General features: G+C 34.2%; 1 pseudogene; it reads right to left on the reverse strand.

Annotated features, from left to right (window-relative positions):
• Nucleotides 1–1154: 1154 nt before the first annotated feature.
• On the reverse strand, nucleotides 1155–2404 carry LOC133252165 (tigger transposable element-derived protein 1-like; annotated as a pseudogene).
• Between the last annotated feature and the right edge of the window lie 17846 nt (nucleotides 2405–20250).

Here is a 20250-nt window from a genome sequence, read left to right on the forward strand (position 1 = left end):
GAATTACATGTTTTACTTATAAAAATTTTAAGTTTAATATTGATAACTGAAAAAAATGAATAGCTTAAATGATCTTTTCCTAAACTTGGATGGAAAAGAAAACTATTTATCAAATAAATTAATGGGCTTTATATTTGATACATAATTTTTTTTAAATATAAATATTTACAATATTTTATTTTGTGTTATTATCAATATTTTTTCGCCTAAGATTTACTGGCTTGCAATGGTGAGGGAGGGAATTTATTACTCCTACTCTTTTTAAATCTTTTATTTTTAGGTTTTATAGTACATGGGACATATTTTTTATGATTTATGAGAAACTAATATTCCAGAAATAGTTTATCTAAAAAATATGTGAATTATAAAATTAAGAGCAATGAAATTTTCAAAATAATATTTTTTCCAGAATGTATATAGTATAAACTTCTAAAAATATTGAAATAGACTGTATATATCTAAAATATGTTCTTTCAAATGATATAACTGTTGGTGGCCAGATATTTTTAATGAATGTGCAGTTTATTTGATGAAACACTGTGTACGTAAAATGCATGGATGTGTATGCTTTATGGGCTAAATGAGAAAACTATTTTCAACAGTATGTGACCTACGGACATGTCCATGTTGTACTAGTTAATGAATTTAACGTTTTAAGAAAGAAAATTTGTACGAGTTTGCTTTTTGCATTGCCTTTTAGAGAATCTATTTTTTAAGACCTTGACCACATCAGACAAGAAATTGCTTTCAGTGTAACATACAACTTGAAAGCTGTTGGACAAATCACCTTATTTATACTTACTTAAAATACCTGTTTATCTTTAATTGAACAAAGTACCAAGTCTTTTACAGAATGTGGATTTTTACAGTGAACCCCAACTTCACAGTATTCTCAGCTTAAAGAAAGACAATAGCAGTAAAAATATACATTTTTTAAGAGAGCTTAACTAATATAGGTGTATCTCAGATATTGCTGGTTCAGCTCCAGATCACCACAATGAAGTGAATATTACAATGAAGGAAGTCACAAGAATTTTTGGTGCATATAAAAGTTATGTTTATACTATACTGTAGTCTATTGTATGCAATAGCATTATAACTAAAAAAATCAATATGCGTATCTTAACTAAAACATACTTTATTGCTAAAATCTGCTAACTATTATTTGAGCCTTCTGCAAGTTTTAATCTTTTTGCTTATGGAAGGACTTACTTTGTTGGTGGCTGCTGACTGATTAGAGTAGTGGTTGTTGAGGGTTGGGTGGCTATGTTAATTTCTCAAAGTAAGACAATGAAGGTTGCTACATCTTTTATGAGCGATTTCTCTATAGCATGTAAGGCTATTTAACAGCATTTTTCTCATAGTAGAACTTGTTCCAAAATGGAAATCAGTCCTTTCAAACACTGCCACTGCTTTATCAACTAAGCTTGTATGATGTTCTAAACCCTTTGTTTGAATTAAAAACGGTTTTTCCAGCATCTTCATCAGAATTAGATGTCATTTCAAGAAGCAATTTTCTTTGCTCATCCATAAGAAGCAGCTCCTCACTCATTAAAATTTTATCACAACTTTGCAGCAATTCAGCCACATCTTCAGGCTCCACCTTTAATTCTAGCTCTTCTGTTATTTCTATCACATGTGCAGTTACCTCCTCCACTGAAGTCTTGAACTCCTCACAGTCATTCGTAAGAGTTGGATCAACTTCTTCCAGCCTCTTGTTAATGTTAATATTTTGACCTCTTCTCATGAATGTTCTCAATGGCATCTAGAATCCTTTCCAGAAGGTTTTCAATTAACTTTGCCAAGATCCATCAGAGGAATCTCTATTGATGGCAGCTATGGCCTTACAGAATGTGCTTCTTAAAGAATGAACTTGAAAATTAAAGTACACCTTGATCCATGGGCTGCAGAATGGATGTTGTGTTAGCAGGTATGAGAGCATGAATCTCATTTTCGTCTCCACCAGAGCTCTTGGCTGACCAGGTGCACTGACAAGTGAGCAGTGATATTTTGAAAGAAGTCTTTTTTTTCTTTTTTTTTTGAGTAGTAGGTCTCAAAATGGGCTTAAATATTTATATTAAATCATATTATAAAGAGACATGCTATTATCTAGGCTTTGTTGTTCCATTTATAGAGCACAGCCTGAGTAGATTTAGCCTAGGATTTTCAGGAATGGTAAATGAGCATTGACTTCAACTTTAACTCACATTACCCTCAACAAGAGAGTCAATTTGTTCTTTGTAATTTTGAAGCTAGACATTGACTTCTCCTCTCTAGCTGTGAAAAGCCTAGATGGCATGTTCTTCCAATTTGTTGTTTAGCATAGTCATGTTCATTAATGATCTTAGCTAGATCTTCTGGATAACATGCTTACAGTTTCTACATCAGCATTTGCTAGGTTCATCTTGCACTTTGATGCTATGGAGATGGCTTCTTTTCTTAAACCACATGAATCAATTTCTGATATTTTCAAATTCTTATATTTTCTTTTGAGTTTCCTCTCTTTCAACCTTCATAGAATTAAAGTGAGTTAGACTTAAGCTTTGACTTAAGGGAATCCTATGGCTGATTTAATCTTCTATTAAAACTTTCTCCCGATAAGCAATCAGGCTGTTTCAGTTTCATATTATGCATGTGTTCTGTGCTGGAGAAGTACTTTTAATTTTCTTCAAGAACTTTTCCTTTGCATTCACCACTTGTCTAACTGGGCGAGAGGCCTAGTTTTCAGCCTATCTTACTTTTCAACATACTTTCTTCACTAAGCTTAATTTTTTTTTTTTTCTAGCTTTTTTTTTTTTTTTAAAGTTTATTTATTTATTACTTTGCTGCACTGGGTCATAGTTGCGGCATGTGGGATCTTCCATCTTTGTTGCAGCACTTGGGATCTGTAGTTTCAGCATTTGAACTCTTGGTTCCCAGGCCAGGGATCAAACCCAGGCCTCCTGCATTGGGAGCTCTGAGTCTTATCCACTGGACCACCAGGGGAGTCCCCCTAATTACACATTCTTTTTTCTAGCTTTTGATTTAAAATGAGAGATGTGTGAGTCTTCCTTTCATTTTGAATACTTAGAAGTCATTGTAGGGTTATTAACTGGCCTAATTTAAAAATTGTGTCGACAGTCAGACACAACTTGGTGCTTTAACAACAACATACATAGTAGTATGTGTGTGCTAATCCAAATCTCCCAGTTCACCTGCCTCCCCTTCTCCCTGGCATCCATTCTCTATTTCTGTGTCTCTGTTTTGACAATTGGTTATTTGAATGCTGTGTGGATATTTGATATTAAAAGTTATTATTTTAGGAGTGTGGAAAAAAAAAAAACAACCTGTCATCTCTTGGAGAACAGGGAGGCCTGAGGAGAAGGAGAGAGAAGAAAAGCTGCTCAGTGAAACAGCCAGAACACATACAACATTTATTGATTAAGTTTGCCTTCTGGATGGGGTTTGTGGCACTCCCAAAATAAGAATAGCGTCAAGGACCACTGATAACAGATCACCTTAACAAATACAATAAGTTTGAAATGTGAGATTTATCTAATTGTGATTCAGAAACAAGAAATCAGAAAATGCTGTTGAAAAAAATGAAACCAACAGATTTGCTCAATGCAGAGTTGCCAGAATTCGCCCAAAATTACAAAGCACAGTATCTGCAAAGCACAATGAAATGAAGCACAATAAAACAAGATATGCCTGTGCTGAGTTTTGAAGGGAACTAAATACATAAACTAGTCAATAAATGTCTCCATTAAATAAGATATTCCATATCTTTTCAGAACTTGGGTAATAGATAAGGAAGTCCTCATGGAGTATTGTGCAGTAACTCCTACATTTTAGTTTTAGCTAAGAAGTAGAATAATCAAAAAAATATTGGGGACCAATATCCATTAGTCAACTTTGTCTTTTTCCAAATAAATGTAACGATATAAAAATATCCTCAAAAAGTCACAGTCATTGCCTAAAATAAAGGGTCTTTTATACCAAAGGAATATGGTGTGCATGATTTCATTGTTAATTACAATCTTCTACATTGAAAATATTTATCCTTAGGGGAATATCATTATGTTGCCTTGATTTTATGAATTTATACTGAGCAACTGAACTGAATTGATGTATATACAAACCAGATTTTAGGAATTAATGACCACAGTCTTCTTTTGAGAAACTTGAATAAGAAAAGTTGTTATTTGAGGGAGTGGAAATAGTCTTGGTTAGATGAATGAAATAAAGTGTAATTTAAAGAACCTTTCAAGAAAGTAAGTGTGGAGTACTTCAAATCAGACACACTGGGTATTTAGGTAACATATAGCCTCCCTGAATGTCATTTAATCTTTCCATGGGTAGAGCATGTCATTAGTTTGAACTATTCCATTTGCAGTATACCTGTCTTAATATTCACTTCTTCTGTCAGCCTATGGAAACATAGAGGGTATATAAAGGCTTGTGACCCAAATGTCTTGTTATATTAAACACAAAGTTAATTGAATGGAGGTGCATAATATAAAGTTATCAAAATGAATGAGGAAATGGAAGGTCTATGTGTGCAGAAAATCTCTATTTTGGGGGTTGATTTCAGTTCACCCATAGTGTGTGATGATCTGAACACTTCGGTTTATCTTCTTCATTGGCCTTTGGTATAGAACTCTTATTCACTGTGTTCAGAGAAGCTTTCAGAAACGTAGAGCTATTACCAGAAATAGTCATCTACAGTCTGGATTATTCAAAATTTACCACTGACAGACACTGACAATGAAAGAAGACAATTAAAAAGCTATATACTGGGGTACATCCATTATTTATCCCTCTTCTACTTCTTCACAGGTGACTCATATAGCAGTGGAATATTATCTTTTAAGAAATGTGTTTATTTGTGTATGACATATATACTACGAAGTGCACAAATGTTAAGATGAAAGAATTTTTATGATCCATTTCAGTCATTATCACCTAAAATACAACTAGTATTTTTAGTTCTATCACTATATATTTGTTTTCTCTATTTAACTTTACTAAACAGAATCATCCTCTTCATGGATAGCAGCCTTGTTGTGGCAAAGGGTCTTACATAACTTAGTGAAGCCATGAGCCATGTCACGTAGGACCACTCAGGACGGATGGGTTGTAGTTAAGTGCTTCTCATAAAATGTGGTTCACTGGAGGAGGGAATGACAAACCATTCCAGTAATTTTGCCACGAGAACCCCATGAACAGTATTAAAAGGCAAAAAAATATGACACCAGAAGATGACCCCCCACCCAGGTCAGAAGGTATCCAATATGCTCCTGGGAGAAATATATATTGCCAAATAAATTTTCAAGCAGTTTTCCATTTTATATTCCCAGAGAATTCCAGTCATTTAATGTTCTTGCCAATGCTTATTTTTGTCAGTTTTTAAGATTTTAATTTTAAAACCATCCTAGTAAAATTGGGTTGATTAGTTAAGAACTTAACTTCCTATAAGTGGCACATATTCACTAACTCTTACCTTCTATTAATCAACCTAAATGACCATTTCAAAGTATGTGTTCTTGAACATTCATTTACAATACATTTAATTTTAAAAGATTTTGTTTGCAATATAATTGCTCAAGTGACTTTGAAGTAACTACAGGATGATGCTTTCCTTAGTCTGGCATTTTAGAATCTCTACAGTCTGGTCATTATTTTTTCCTGTGTCATAGGACCCGTGATGGCTCAATAGTTTGTGATTCCAAAATAAATGCAATATTAACAAAACTAAATTTTATCAGGTCAAATGTTCTTTCCTACATATAACAAAAAATAAGGCCTTAACCTTCTCAGTTTTCCCTCTTTATATAGAAAGGAAAGTTTTTTTCTGGGTAGGGGATGATATCACATACAGTGGAGAACCTGAATTTATACACATGTATTTGAGTAGATTTCTTCAGCTCTGATAAAATTCTGCTTCTCTCACTTACTTGCTATGTGATTATGCATGTATATTCTTAAAATATTTCTTCTACAGGGTTGTTGATATAATTAAACAATATAGGCAAAACCTGCTTATGTTTTTGACATATAATATGTATATAATACTTATTAGTTATATATTTCCATGCTTCAAAGATGAGTTCAAGCCATTTATTTTCACTAACTTTTTTCTATACATTTTAAATTTTATTTAATGGTTTCTTTGGTAAATTTTATCCTTCAGATTTATTTTCCATATTTTAAATATCTATCATATATTTAATTTCCAAGAGCACCATTTGTTCATTGTATGCTACTTTTCACAACATTTATAGCAAATACTTCTTGTTTTACAGATACAGAATTATAATTGCCTGACACTTCTAGCCCTAAATATTTTTAATAAGAAAATGTGTTGTGTTCTTTGTAAGGTGTATTTTCTTGCAACTTTGTTTATCCATTTGTGTGCTTTGCTTTATTTTTTTTCTATATATATTTTGTTAGAGGTCTTTTCCAATATCTGAATATTGTGAAATATTTACTCTTATTAAAGAATGAGAAACAGAAAAGTAGGCAAGATGACATGTGCACAGGGTGAGACTTATGGGTTTTTCTGAATAGTGGCTTCATTAGGAGAATCTTTAAAACTGTTATTTCCTTTTAGGTTGGTCAGTTTTTTCAGAAAGTAGTCACCAGTTTCCTATCTTGGTAGTACAAGCTTCTTGGTGAAGAGAGAAAGGAACCAGTACAATTCATGTATTTTCTTAATTATTTTCTTTATATCCTCTCTTTTTTATTGCTATAACATTTATATTAAAGTTATGACCAACCTAGACAGCATATTAAAAAGCAGAGACATTACTTTGTCAACAAAGGTCCGTTTAGTCAAGGTTATGGTTATTCTAGTAGTCATGTATGGATGTGAGTGTTGGACTATAAAGAAAGCTGAGTGCCGAAGAATTGATGCTTTTGAACTGTGGTGTTGGAGAAGACTCTTGAGAGTCCCTTGGACTGCAAGGAGATCCAACCAGTCCATCCTAAAGGAAATCCATCCTGCATGTTCATTGGTAGCACTGAGGTTGAAGCTGAAACTCCAACACTTTGGCTACCTGATATGAAGAGCTGACTCATTTGAAAAGACCCTGATGCTGGGAAAGATTGAGGGCAGGAGGAGAAGGGGATGACAGAAGATGAGATGGTTGGATGGAGTCACCGACTTGGTGGACATGAGTTTGGGTGGACTTTGGGAGTTGGTGATGGACAGGGAGGTTTGGCATGCTGCGGTTCATGGGGTCACGAAGAGTAGGACATGACTGAGTGACTGAACTGAACATTTATATTTAAGAAACTGCATAGATTTTGCATGGATAGCCCTATGAATTTTGTAAAAAGAAGTATCTGTGTAACCATACCCCACATGTATAATGTATCATCACCCTAGAAAATTCCCTCTTGCTCCTCGCTCATCAGTCACCTCTGCATAGAGGTAACCACCATGCTCATTTATAGCAATTTGCCTGAATTCTGTAAGCTTAGCCTTCCTTTTTCTCAACTCACCATTTGTCTCTTGACCCTCTGCTTTCTAGGTTTAAAAATACTATTGTCATCACATCTTATCCTGTTCTCTTTTTTGGTAATTTGTCTTTTTAAATAATCATTTTAGTATCACTTTTGTGAGGTTTTAGAAGGAAGCAGAAGTAGTCATGCAGTTCATCTTACATTTTGAATGTACTTTTCAGTGTAGTGTCATAATTTTTCTGATGACTATATTTACTTAATTCTTGAGCTGTAGTCCTGATAGTTAATTATGTGAATGACCTAAATCTCTTACTGTTGTGATATTTCCATATCTCTTTTGGCAATTGAATGGATATTTTGGCCTTTTTTATGGGTGCCACTTTTACTACACTAATTCTTTTGTGTCACCCCAAAATAATTGGTTTTGATATTGTTCTGTCCTCACAGTCTTCTACAATATTAAATACATCTCTTGCAGATTATTTCACTTTCATAATTATTCATATTTGATAATGCTTTTCTATATAAGGAATTATTTATTGATATAAGTACAAAAACCCTCTGCATATAGCTGTTGGTTGATTTTCAGTATACTTCTGCAAGATAAAGTGGGTTGTGGTATATAAACATATTTATTTTTCTAGATATGACCACATTTTCTCAGTACTCATAAAACAAAACAGCAAAGATGATAGTATTTTATCAGATCAGATCAGATCAGTCACTCAGTCGTGTCCGACTCTTTGCGACCCCATGAATTGCAGCACGCCAGGCCTCCCTGTCCATCACCAACTCCTGGAGTTCACTGAGACTCACGTCCATCAAGTCAGTGATGCCATCCAGCCATCTCATCCTCTGTTGTCCCCTTCTCCTCCTGCCCCCAATCCCTCCCAGCATCAGAGTCTTTTCCAATGAGTCAACTCTTCGCATGACGTGGCCAAAGTACTGGAGTTTCAGCTTTAGCATCATTCCTTCCAAAGAAATCCCAGGGCTGATCTTCTTCAGAATGGACTGGTTGGATCTCCTTGCAGTCCAAGGGACTCTCAAGAGTCTTCTCCAACACCACAGTTCAAAAGCATCAAGTTTTCAGTGCTCAGTGTTCTTCACAGTTCAACTCTCACATCCATACATGACCACAGGAAAAACCATAGCCTTGACTAGATGAACCTTTGTTGGCAAAGTAATGTCTGTGCTTTTGAATATGCTATCTAGGTTGGTCATAACTTTCCTTCCAAGGAGTAAGCATCTTTTAATTTCATGGCTGCAGTCACCATCTGCAGTGATTTTGGAGCCCAGAAAATAAAGTCTGACACTGTTTCCACTGTTTCCCCATCTATTTATAGCCGCATACAAATATATCACCAAAACAATGGTATTGTAATTTCTTTCCTAGCAAAAACTGTGTGATTCATTTATCATTTATATATATATATATATATATATATAATACACACACACACACACACACACACATATATATATCCTGTAACTGCTTAAATTACTGTCTTTGGATTATTTTCACAACAAACACTCATGGTTTTTCTTTATAAATGAACAAACTGTGGCTTACGGATATCACAATTGCTCCAAATCCAGGTCCGCAGTCGAGATATTTTCCAGATTCCTTAAGGTTGATCCAGGTTTTTTTTCTTTTTAATTTTCTACTTTACCACATTGGCTTCCTACATAGTCAGAGACCAGAATTAGTATAAAAAAGAAGAATAAAAAAGAATAAAAAAGCACAGGGGAAGACTTATATTTTCATAGTTCTTATATCTTTCAGTGACTTTAAGACTGAAGTCCAAAATATAACAGTAGAGCTTCTAAATATAGGGAAGTATTTTGGTTTTGCCATAAGTAATAGCAACTCACTCAGCAGTATACATTTTCTGCTTCAGAGACAAGGTCATGAGGTCCATGGGTCTTAGACTTTGTTTCTCATTATTTGCCCAGCACCTCATCCCTTTCTCCTTTTGATTAACATATCCAGTGGTGTATTGAGTCAGGCATTTCAAAGGTACAGACTATCTTAATGAAGTATAAGAAAATCTTGGAGGGACAAATTTCCAGAGACCAATACCTAGAGAATTGGAGCCAACTCACGGGCACCCCTTGGGGCACACAGATAAACTCTGAACAAGAGCTGCCATTCCCCAGAGATTGGTCCTATTATGGACTTTCTTGATCCTGAATTCAGTTGTTCAAACTAAGTTAACTATGAAGAATATGAAAGCAGCCAGTTTAGCATCACCTGCCAGTGCCTGACACCAACAAACTAAAAGTAAGAATATTAACACTCTGAAGCTTGATTTTCTTTGGACTCTGCTATCTTGCAACATTCCCGAACGAAGCCTGATTCTAGCTAAACATTGCTTCCTCCCATGGACTCTAAGAGAGGTGGAGTCTACTTGGCTTGACTAGTCTACTTGGCTAGTTTTCAGAAACCCTAGGGATCTCTCTCAATACTGGAAACTCACTTTTTACTAAGGAGTTTGTCTCTGAATATTTCCTGTGCATTATTCTTGCTTAACATGATAAAATAATGCTACTTAACAAAAAGGTAACTTTAAGATGCTTTTGTATAATGAATAAGAACCTAAGAAACACATCTTGGTTGCTCATTATACAAAGTAGTTAAGGGAAAAACAGATGAACAAGGGCCAATGGCTTAGTTTCAAACCTTAATGTAGAACACTTAATTGTTCTAAATGAGAAGCTTAATTCAGGTAAACATATTAAAACCTTAAATACAATGCAGCCAAATTTCTTATTCTATCTTTTTCAATGTGTAAAGCTGACAGGTAAGCTTTAGATCTCATCACATCACCAAAAACAAAAAATAGGAAAGAGGGAGCTTGTTCTTGTACTGAGGTCAGAGCCAGTTTAGACATTTCATTCCAGATTTGCAAGGATGGAAAACAGTTTTCAATAAAAGGATCTTCATGCCCATTATAAAACAGTTGCAAGTAGAAAATATTGAAAATATATATGTGTGTAGAGGGGAGGTTTTGAAGGTTAGAAAGTCTCAATTCTTGAAAGTTCCAGAAAAATAACCAACCTTGACAGATGCCAGACCATTTGATCTCGGCCCACAAAGGAAAAATCCCTAATGAATAAAGAGAGAAGGACAGGGCCTTCAAATGACTGGGAGTGGACCCTGCACTGTCTCATCTCTCCAGGATGGCAGAAGGGGAAAGCATCTCAAGAGGAAAACGACTATTTTATTGTGGATACTGATGTTTAACGTTTTGATAAGGATAGTGAAAATCTTTACCAGTTAGCAGGGTGGTCAATATTAGGTCCAAAAATTAAAGACTGAACTGTAGCAAGGCTTTACTACCTTGGGAATGCAACCAGGGGGCAGGAAGTAGACCTTTCTTAAATCAACATTTATAGTGATTCTCTATCCCTTTACTCCTATCACTATTACAGTGTTAGAATTGTTTTTTTGTGATTTTCTTTTTTTCTTGTAGGAATGATACCCACTCACAGGCTTACACTGATAGTTCATTCTAGCATTTCATATGAACTCAGTTACTAGTCATTGATTAAACTTTTTATTTTTGCTTTTTCTCTATTCCTTTCACATCTCTATGGTGATGTGAAGTTAGTATAGTTAGCAATTAACAATTTATAATCATTTTTGTTAACGCACCACTGACAGCATGGTTATGTTCAATTCAGTTTAGTTCAGTTCAGTCTCTCAGTCGTGTCCGACTCTTTGCGACCCCATGAATCGCAGCACTCCAGGCCTCCCTGTCCATCACCAACTCCCAGAGTTCACTGAGACCCACGTCCATTGAGTCAGTGATGCCATCCAGCCATCTCATCCTCTGTCGTCCCCTTCTCCTCTTGCTCCCAATCCCTCCCAGCATCAGAGTCTTTTCCAATGAGTCAACTCTTCGCATGACGTGGCCAAAGTATTGGAGTTTCAGCTTTAGCATCATTCCTTGCAAAGAAATCCCAGGGCTGATCTCCTTCAGAATGGACTGGTTGGATCTCCTTGCAGTCCAAGGGACTCTCAAGAGTCTTCTCCAACACCACAGTTCAAAAGCATCAATTCTTCAGCCCTCAGCCTTCTTCACAGTCCAACTCTCACATCCATACATGACCATAGGAAAAACCATAGCCTTGACTAGACGAACTTTTGTTGGCAAAGTAATGTCTCTGCTTTTGAATATGCTATCTAGATTGGTCATAACTTTCCTTCCATGGTTATGTTAATTCATATATATTTGGTAAAAATAATCCCCCACCCATGGAGGATGTCCAAATATAAGCAAAACATTCAGATTGGATAATTTAGTGATGAAACCTTGCCCTGACATTTGAAAAACAACATTTATGGGTAGGTTAGCAATGGAGGTACAATTGTCTAATTATTTTCTGTATGATACCAACTAAAATGATCATTGCAGTGTAAAACTGGTCCCAGCAGTGTTGTTAACTAGAGACTAGTGCTGAAATTATAATCCCTAGCATTATTAAGGATACTGGGAAAGTGGTGTTTGAATGTGCTTAATCTGTTACGAGTTTCTGGAGAGACATGTTTCAATATTTTGATTTCATCATTATACTTCCAGGTATTAATTTCTAATACATAATTGGGCAAAAGCACAATGGATATGTAACTAAATATTTTGCAATATTGGTTATAAATCTAAAAGTGGAAATAAATTAAATATCCATCAACAGAAAAATAAATTAATAAATAAACTCTTAGAGTGAAATACTGTGCAGTTATTATAAAGATGATATAGAGCTAAATTTTAAGGTCACAACAAACTTGATTAACAAATCATGCTACTGTACTATCTATATCTAGTTTTGTGAGTGTTTGTATATGTAAATATATTTGTAAAAATAGATACTTGAAAAAATTATGCCCAATATTTTATAAATAATTAATTCCAATTGGTCAAATTTAACTTGATACTCATTTTTCTTCATATTCTATTCCATTATTGAATTTGAAAAATTAAATAACTTTTATATGACTCACACAAATACTAAAATGTGAAGTGATTTTTATTTTTCACACAATTGTTTCAGTAATACAGAAATATTAAAAAATGTCATCTTGCCATTTAATGTGTACAATTTTCATAGGTTTCTCCCAGTAGATTTATTGTACAATCCAAGAATAAAACTTAAAACTGAAAGTCATTTAGTAGTAATAAAACTTAAATTAACTAAAGAAAATACATTTTTCATATTTAGTCATTTTATATTTGTCTATTGTCCATACATGGGGCTTCTCTGGTGGCTCAGACAATAAAGAATCTGCCTGCAATGCAGAAGATCTGGGTTTGATCCCTGGGTTGGGAAGATCCCCTAGAGAAGGGAATGGCTACCCACTCCAGTATTCTAGCTTAGAGAATTCCATGGATAGAGGAGGCTGGTGAAATACAGTCCATGGGGTCTCAAAGAGTGGACATGACTAAGCAACTAACTTTTAATTATTTTTAAATATTATCCATATATAATATTGAATAGTTATTATAATTATCCATATATAGTTATTCTGTTGCTTATATACAGTTGTTTACAACTCTAATTGTAGTACTTTGTAGGAAGAATCCAGGCTCAAACTATCTCCAGGCAGGAAGGTGGGGAGTCATCATCTAACTCTATCCTTGTGGCCTGAGTGTTAGCCTACTATCAGTCTTGCTTTAGATTAATCAAATACAGAAAGTAAATTACATGACTGACATTCTCCCTGTTGAAAATCAATTAATAGCCACTCTTCAGTCCAGGATAATGAACCAAGACAACAAATGGTTCCAGGCCAGCTAAAAATTGTTACATGAGAAAGAAAGCTCTTTGAAAAATTTTATATAAATCCTTAAAATGTGATTTTGAACAAATATCATCTTTCAATTCCAAAAGGAATAATTCCTAACTAAATCCAAGCAAGATTATTTAAAGCAAATTATCCTGAAGACCCAATGATGGCAAACTCAAAGAATTCAATTTTGTTTGGTGGTACAGATACACATGGAGATGCCTAAGTGTACCTTTTCTTTTAGCTTTTAGATCTGCTGTTATAGTAAAGCAGGCCTCTAGGATTTAAAACTACAAATGCATCTACCAGTAAATCAAAAAGTCCGAGTCAGATATTTAAACAGCTGATTTTCTCACAGTTTTGTAGAAAACTTTTGCATTACTTAACTCTAGGCATATTGACTTCTCTCTGAGTAACACACTTTGAGCAAAATATAGTGGTAAAAACTCTCATCAAAATTTGTATAGAGGGAACATATCTCAACATAATAAAGGCCAGTTATGACAAATTCACAAGATCATACTCAAGGGTGAGAAGCTTAAAGCTTTTCCTCTAAAATCAGGAGCAAGACAAGGCTGAACACTCATGCCACATCTACTTAACATAATAATGGAAGCCCTGGCCACAGCAATTAGAGAAGAAAAAGTAAAGCTGTCTAAACTGGAAAGGAAGAAATGAAACAGTCACTGTTAGATATGGCATGATACTATATACAGAAAATCCTAAAGTCTCCACCAAAAAACTATTAGAATTAATAAATGAATTCAGTAAAGTTGCAAGACACAAGATAATTTACAGAAATCTGCTGCTTTTCTGTATACCAACAATCAACTATCAGAAACAGAAAATAACAAATCCCACTTAAAATGCATCAAAAAGAATAAAACACCTAGGAATAAACTTAGCCAAGGGTAGGAGTAATAAAACTTAAATTAAATAAAGGAAATACATTTCTCATATTTAGTGATATCATGTTTAGTTATTATCCATATAGCTATACTCTGAAAACTATAAAATATTGATGGAGGAAATTAAAAATGATGCAAAGAAATGGAAATATATTCCACGTTCAAGGATTGGAAAACATGTTAAAATGTTTATATTACCCAAAGCAGTCTTTAGATTTAGTACGATCCTTATCAAAATACCCATGACATTTTTCACAGAACTGAAACAAACAATCCTAAAATTAATATCAAACCACAGAAGACCCTGAATTCCCAAAGCAATATTGAGAAAAAGGAACAAAGCTGGAGGTATCAATCTCCCCAAATCCAGACTATATTGCAAAACTACAGTATTCAAAATAGTATGGTACTGGCACAAAATCTGACACATTGATCAATGGAACAGAATTGAAAACCCAGAAATAAACCCAGAAACATATGGTCAGTTCAGTTCAGTTTAGTTCAGTCGCTCAGTCGTGTCTGACTTTTGCGACCCCATGAATCACAGCACGCCAGGCCTCCCTGTCCATCACCAACTCTTGGAGTTCACTCAAAGTCATGTCCATCGAGTTGGTGCTGCCATCCAGCCATCTCATCCTCTATCATCCCCTTCTCCTCCTGCCCCCAATCCCTCCCAGCATCAGGGTCTTTTCCAATGAGTCAACTTTTCGCCTGAGGTGGCCAAAGTATTGGCATTTCAGCTTCAACATCAGTCCCTCCAATGAACACCCAGGACTAATCTCCTTTAGGATGGACTGGTTGGATCTCCTTGCAGTCCAAGGGACTCTCAAGAGTCTTCTCCACCACCACAGCTCAAAAGCATCAATTCTTTGGCACTCAGCTTTCTTCACAGTCCAACTCTCACATCCATACACGGCCACTGGAAAAACCATAGCCTTGACTAGATGGACCTTTGTTGACAAAGTAATATCTCTGCTTTTCAACATGCTATCTAGGTTGGTCATAACTTTCCTTCCAAGAAGTAAGCGTCTTTTAATTTCATGGCTGCAATCACCATCTGCAGTGATTTTGGAGCCCCCCAAAATAAAGTCTTGGTCAGTTAATATGTGACAAAGGAGGCAACTTTTTTGGGAAAAGACAATCTCTTTAATACATTCTGGGAAAACTGGACATGTAAAAGAATGAAATTAGAACATTTATTCACACCATATGCAAAAATAAACTCAGGATGAACTAAAGAACTAAGACCAGAATTCATAAAATTTTTAGAAGATGACAGGCAGGACACTGTTTGATATAAATTGTAACAATATTATTTTGTATCTATCTCCCAAAGGAAATAAAAACAATAGTAAACAAAGCTTTTGTCTAACAAAGGAAACCATTGACAAAATGCAAGACAACCTACTGAAAGGGAAAAAAATGAAAATGATATATGACTGACATGTGTTAATATCTAAAATATATTAAGTTCATACAACTTAATATCAAATAAACAAACAACCCGATTTAAAAATGGGTGGTAGATCTAAATCCACATTTTTTCCAAAGAAGACATAGATGGTTTTTGAGGCTCTTCACACCTTAAAAATTCTCTGGTTTTAGATACAAATGAGATGATCTTAGAAATTAGTGCTTGAGATTTCTGTGTGGGATGTTGGAATGATGGAGAAAATCTAGCAAATCAGTTATACAATTAGAAATATCAAAAAAAAAAAAAAAGAAATATCCTAGCTAATCATTTTTATTCTTTGGCATTTTGTCTTTATTGGATTATTTGATGCTGGATCACATTTGACATTATATTACATTTTTTTATATGTGAAAACTTCTAGTTCCTAATTAGATTGAATCCTATGGTCTTCACAACCTGATTTATGTTTCTCCATTTTACCTGCGGTCATTCAGTCATAGGAGGTGCTTAGTAAATATTTGTGAGAATTAATGAAGAACTAAATTTACAGAACCTAAGTCCTTTCAGGCAGGGATACACCTTAAATTCTTTTGTTGTACAAGTTTTTTTGTAGGCATATATTTTTCTTTTTTTTTTAAATTTTTTTAAAATTTTATTTTATTTTTAAACTTTACATAATTGTATTAGTTTTGCCAAATATCAAAATGAATCCACCACAGGTATACATGTGTTCCCCATCCTGAACCCTCTGGAATAACTGAGAGAATAATTGCTACATCATTAAATTGGTTAATTATAAGTAATCACCAAAACATTTTCCAGAGTGGTTATACCATTGGCACTTCCATCAAAAATATATAACAGTTCCAACTGTTCTGTATTCTCATCAATATTTGATATTGTCAGTCTTTTAATCTTTAGGCACTTTAGTGTGTGTGTAGGGGTATCTCAATGTCATCTGTTTAAAATTTACATATTGGTATTGAATTGTCTTTTTTATTACTGGATGGTGAGAGTTCTTTCTATATTCTGGGTACAAATCTTATGTGGGATATATTTACAAATACTTTCAATCTGAAGCTTGCTTAATTTTTTAATGGTGTCTTTTGATCTATTTTTTTCTTTTATGAATCTTACCTTTTGTGCCCTAAAATATCTACATTTACCCCCAGGTAATGAATATTTCATCCTGAAAGCTTTATAAATTTATGTTTTATGTTTATGATCTCAGACAAATCATTAATTTTTGTACATGTTGTGAGGTATAGGTTAAAATTCATATTTTCCTTTATATGCATATCCAATTGTTGCAGTATCATTTATTGAAAAGACATTCCTTTCTTCACCAAGTTACTTTGGTGACTTTGCTGAAAATTAATTATGTACATATGGATTAACTTGTTCAAGCATTTTCTTCCTTAATAGATTTACTGCGAAGAGTATTGATTACTGAGTTAAATGCAGACCACAGAAGGACTCATTTTCTTATTGAACTTTAAAGTTAAAATTTGTGGGCTAAATATACTATCTTAATTTAAAAACACTTGTATTTAAAGCCTTCTTATATTAGCATAAGGCCACATGGGGAATAATATGATGGACAAATATAGTGAAAAGAAATGGCAAGAGACACAAATGAGCCATAAGATGCCACAGTCCATGTAGTTAGGGAGATAAAGGGACAGAGAAGGGGAGTACAGACTAAGGACACGATACCAAAGAACTTGGAAATTAATTTAAGTTTTTGATGGAGAAAAATAAATCGTAGTTTCTTTAAAATGCACCTATTCCCAGATATTTACTTTTTTACATTGTAGTTTTTAAACTGAATTCAGTTTGTTAGAGTGACCAATGAGCACAAAATGCTAGTCATAATAAAAGGTCATTAAGCCCCAATTTTTCTGTCCCACCCTTCTAGTTTGTTGTTTCAGCCAGCAAAAATACAGATTTTCTCCCAAGGCATGAAAGGATGGAGTTCATATTTTAACCTTCAAGATTTTCCACTTACCTGGATACTGATTTTTTTTATTTGAATGGAAACTACCTACTGAGTTGGATTTTATGGGAAATTTAAGGCTGCAGTGGTTTTGATAGAAATCTACTCATAGTAATTTATAGTGGGATATTTATTTGTCAGCTGAATAAATGACCCACTCCAATTTTCCTGGAGGTTTTTTGTCCCATTCCCACCTTTTATACACACTCAAAGTTTCTACTGAACAGTATGGATTGCAGTCAAGCAGGCATATGTTACTATAGTCAGTTAGTCATTGTCCATCTATTTCATCCACAGACTCTAAATATGCACTAAGTTAAAGACAAATTGCTTATAAGAGAATGCTTAAATGGGGCATATTCTGATCTTTTTGGAGAAAAATTGCCTCTTTAAAGAACATCTATCCTTGGCAAATGGAGAGTTTATGCAAGAGAAAAAGTTGGACATCTTCTGTGGTTGCATATTGATTTTGATCCTCCTCTTTCACACCATGCTATTTATTTTTAAAATATCTTTAATGTTCAATGAAAAATAGACTTATTTAGAAATAAAATTCTTAATAAAGCATGCATAATTGTTTTACTGAGCTTTCTTTTTGAGGCAAAAAATATGAAAAAGACTACAAATTACTCAAAGGAAAAAATATAAACATGTGCCATACAGAATTTATAAGTCAAAAAGCTTATTTTTATTTTCTTACTCTTCAGCATATCATTTTTTTCTAATTAGATGCTTAATTTCACTAATTTTACTAGTGTTTTTGTACATGTGGTTGTATGAGTTGAATGCTTCATATACAGTAGCACGCTACCATAAAGGAGCAGAAAAAAATTTAAGGTTGAATTTGACTTTAAAACAAAATAAAAATAAAATAGTGAAGTCCTATTTTTCCCTACAAGGTAGCATTTTGTTAGGTACTTTAAGACGTTAATTCTTCACCTCATCTTAGGAGAAGGAATTGACTTTATGATCTGTAAAATACAAAACAGGGACTTGAAAAGGTACATTTGTGTTTTTATAGCTAAAATATTAACTGTTGTATTTGATGATCATATTTAAGGATTTGTATGACATATTTATGCAATGCTATTTTTTAATATGGACTTTAGGGAGAGGTACGAATTCTTGGCTTTGAAACTGCTAGTGCTATGGGCATTTATTAAAGTTATAAACTAAATAAAAGGAACATTTTTATCTTTTCCAGCCATAGCCACATTTCTAGTTTTTTTAAATAAACTTTAAAAATTTTCTATAATCTACACCTGAGTAACAAATGAGAAAGAATGGTGATCTGTGGATTGCCTTCAAACACAATTTAATAAGGACTACCCATTACAGCTTTAAGGATCCCTGTTCCATCCTTAATGTCCTTCAGTTTAGCCAATGGGAAGACACAAACATGTGGAATTTCCTTTACTCCTTGTTTCCCCTTTACTCCTTGCTTCTACTGTGTCCTGGGAGATAATTGAATTTCGTGGCAATTCTGCGCCATTGAAAACTAGAAAATTCTTATGATCCTCCCAACAATCTGAAGATACACACACACACACATACACACAAATATATTATGGAGCTGACATTCTCTCATTTAATTCAGATCTTGCTTTCCATTTTCAATAAAGTATTGCAAAAGTATTTAATAAACTGGTATGTGTGTCCACTACTAAAATCAATGAAAAAAAAAGAAAAATATTATTTTAGAGATTATAGAATTTTATTTAGAATGACTCCACAGTGTCATGAATTGATGCTCTAATTATTTGCATCACATTTTCTGGTGGCACAAAGACAGTGGTTTAGCCAGGATTAGAATCAGGTAGCTTGATTTCTCGTCAATAGCTTTATGCATAGTATTCAGCACTGCCTTGAAATCAGTTGGTATTATTTATTTTAGGGGCAGGAAGTATATTCAACAAATAGATACTACAATATACAGTTTTCTATCAGAATGAATGGAATAAAACTTTAGTAATATAAATGTCTTCCAAACATTTTGTCAATATGAAATAAATTTTTCTAATAGATGTGTGTTGCTGCTAAGTCACTGCAGTCATGTCCAACTCTGTGTAACCCCATAAACAGCAGCCCACCAGGCTCCCCCATCCCTGGGATTCTCCAGGCAAGAACACTGGAGTGGGTTGCCATTTCCTTCTCCAATGCATGAAAGTGAAAAGTGAAAGTGAAGTCGCTCAGTCGTATCCGACTCTTAGCGACCCCATGGGCTACAGCCTACCAAGCTCCTCCATCCATGGAATATTCCAGGCAAGAGTACTGGAGTGGGGTGCCATTGCCTTGTCCAAGATGTGTGTTGGTATCTCATTAAAGTTTTTAATTTGCTTTTCCCTGATATCTAATTACACTACGCATCTTTTGATGTACTTATTTGTCATTTACTTAGGTTCTTTGTAAAGTATCTGTTCAAATATTTTGCTGATTTTTTTTCCTGATATTTTTACTGAGTGTTATGTGCTAGGTAGAGTTTTAGGCACTGGATATTGAGATAGAGATTTGACTTAATACAAAGAATACCATTCTTCCTCTTCTATAGTCAATGTTATTAATTCTAAATAGAATTCATAAAAATAATTTAGCCATGAAATTAAAAGATGCTTACTCCTTGGAAGAAAAGTTATGACCAACCTAGATAGCATATTCAAAAGCACAGACATTACTTTGCCAACAAAGCTTCGTCTAGTCAAGG

The sequence above is a fragment of the Bos javanicus genome, chromosome 7, assembly GCF_032452875.1.
Source record: "Bos javanicus breed banteng chromosome 7, ARS-OSU_banteng_1.0, whole genome shotgun sequence".
Taxonomy (NCBI): domain Eukaryota; kingdom Metazoa; phylum Chordata; class Mammalia; order Artiodactyla; family Bovidae; genus Bos; species Bos javanicus.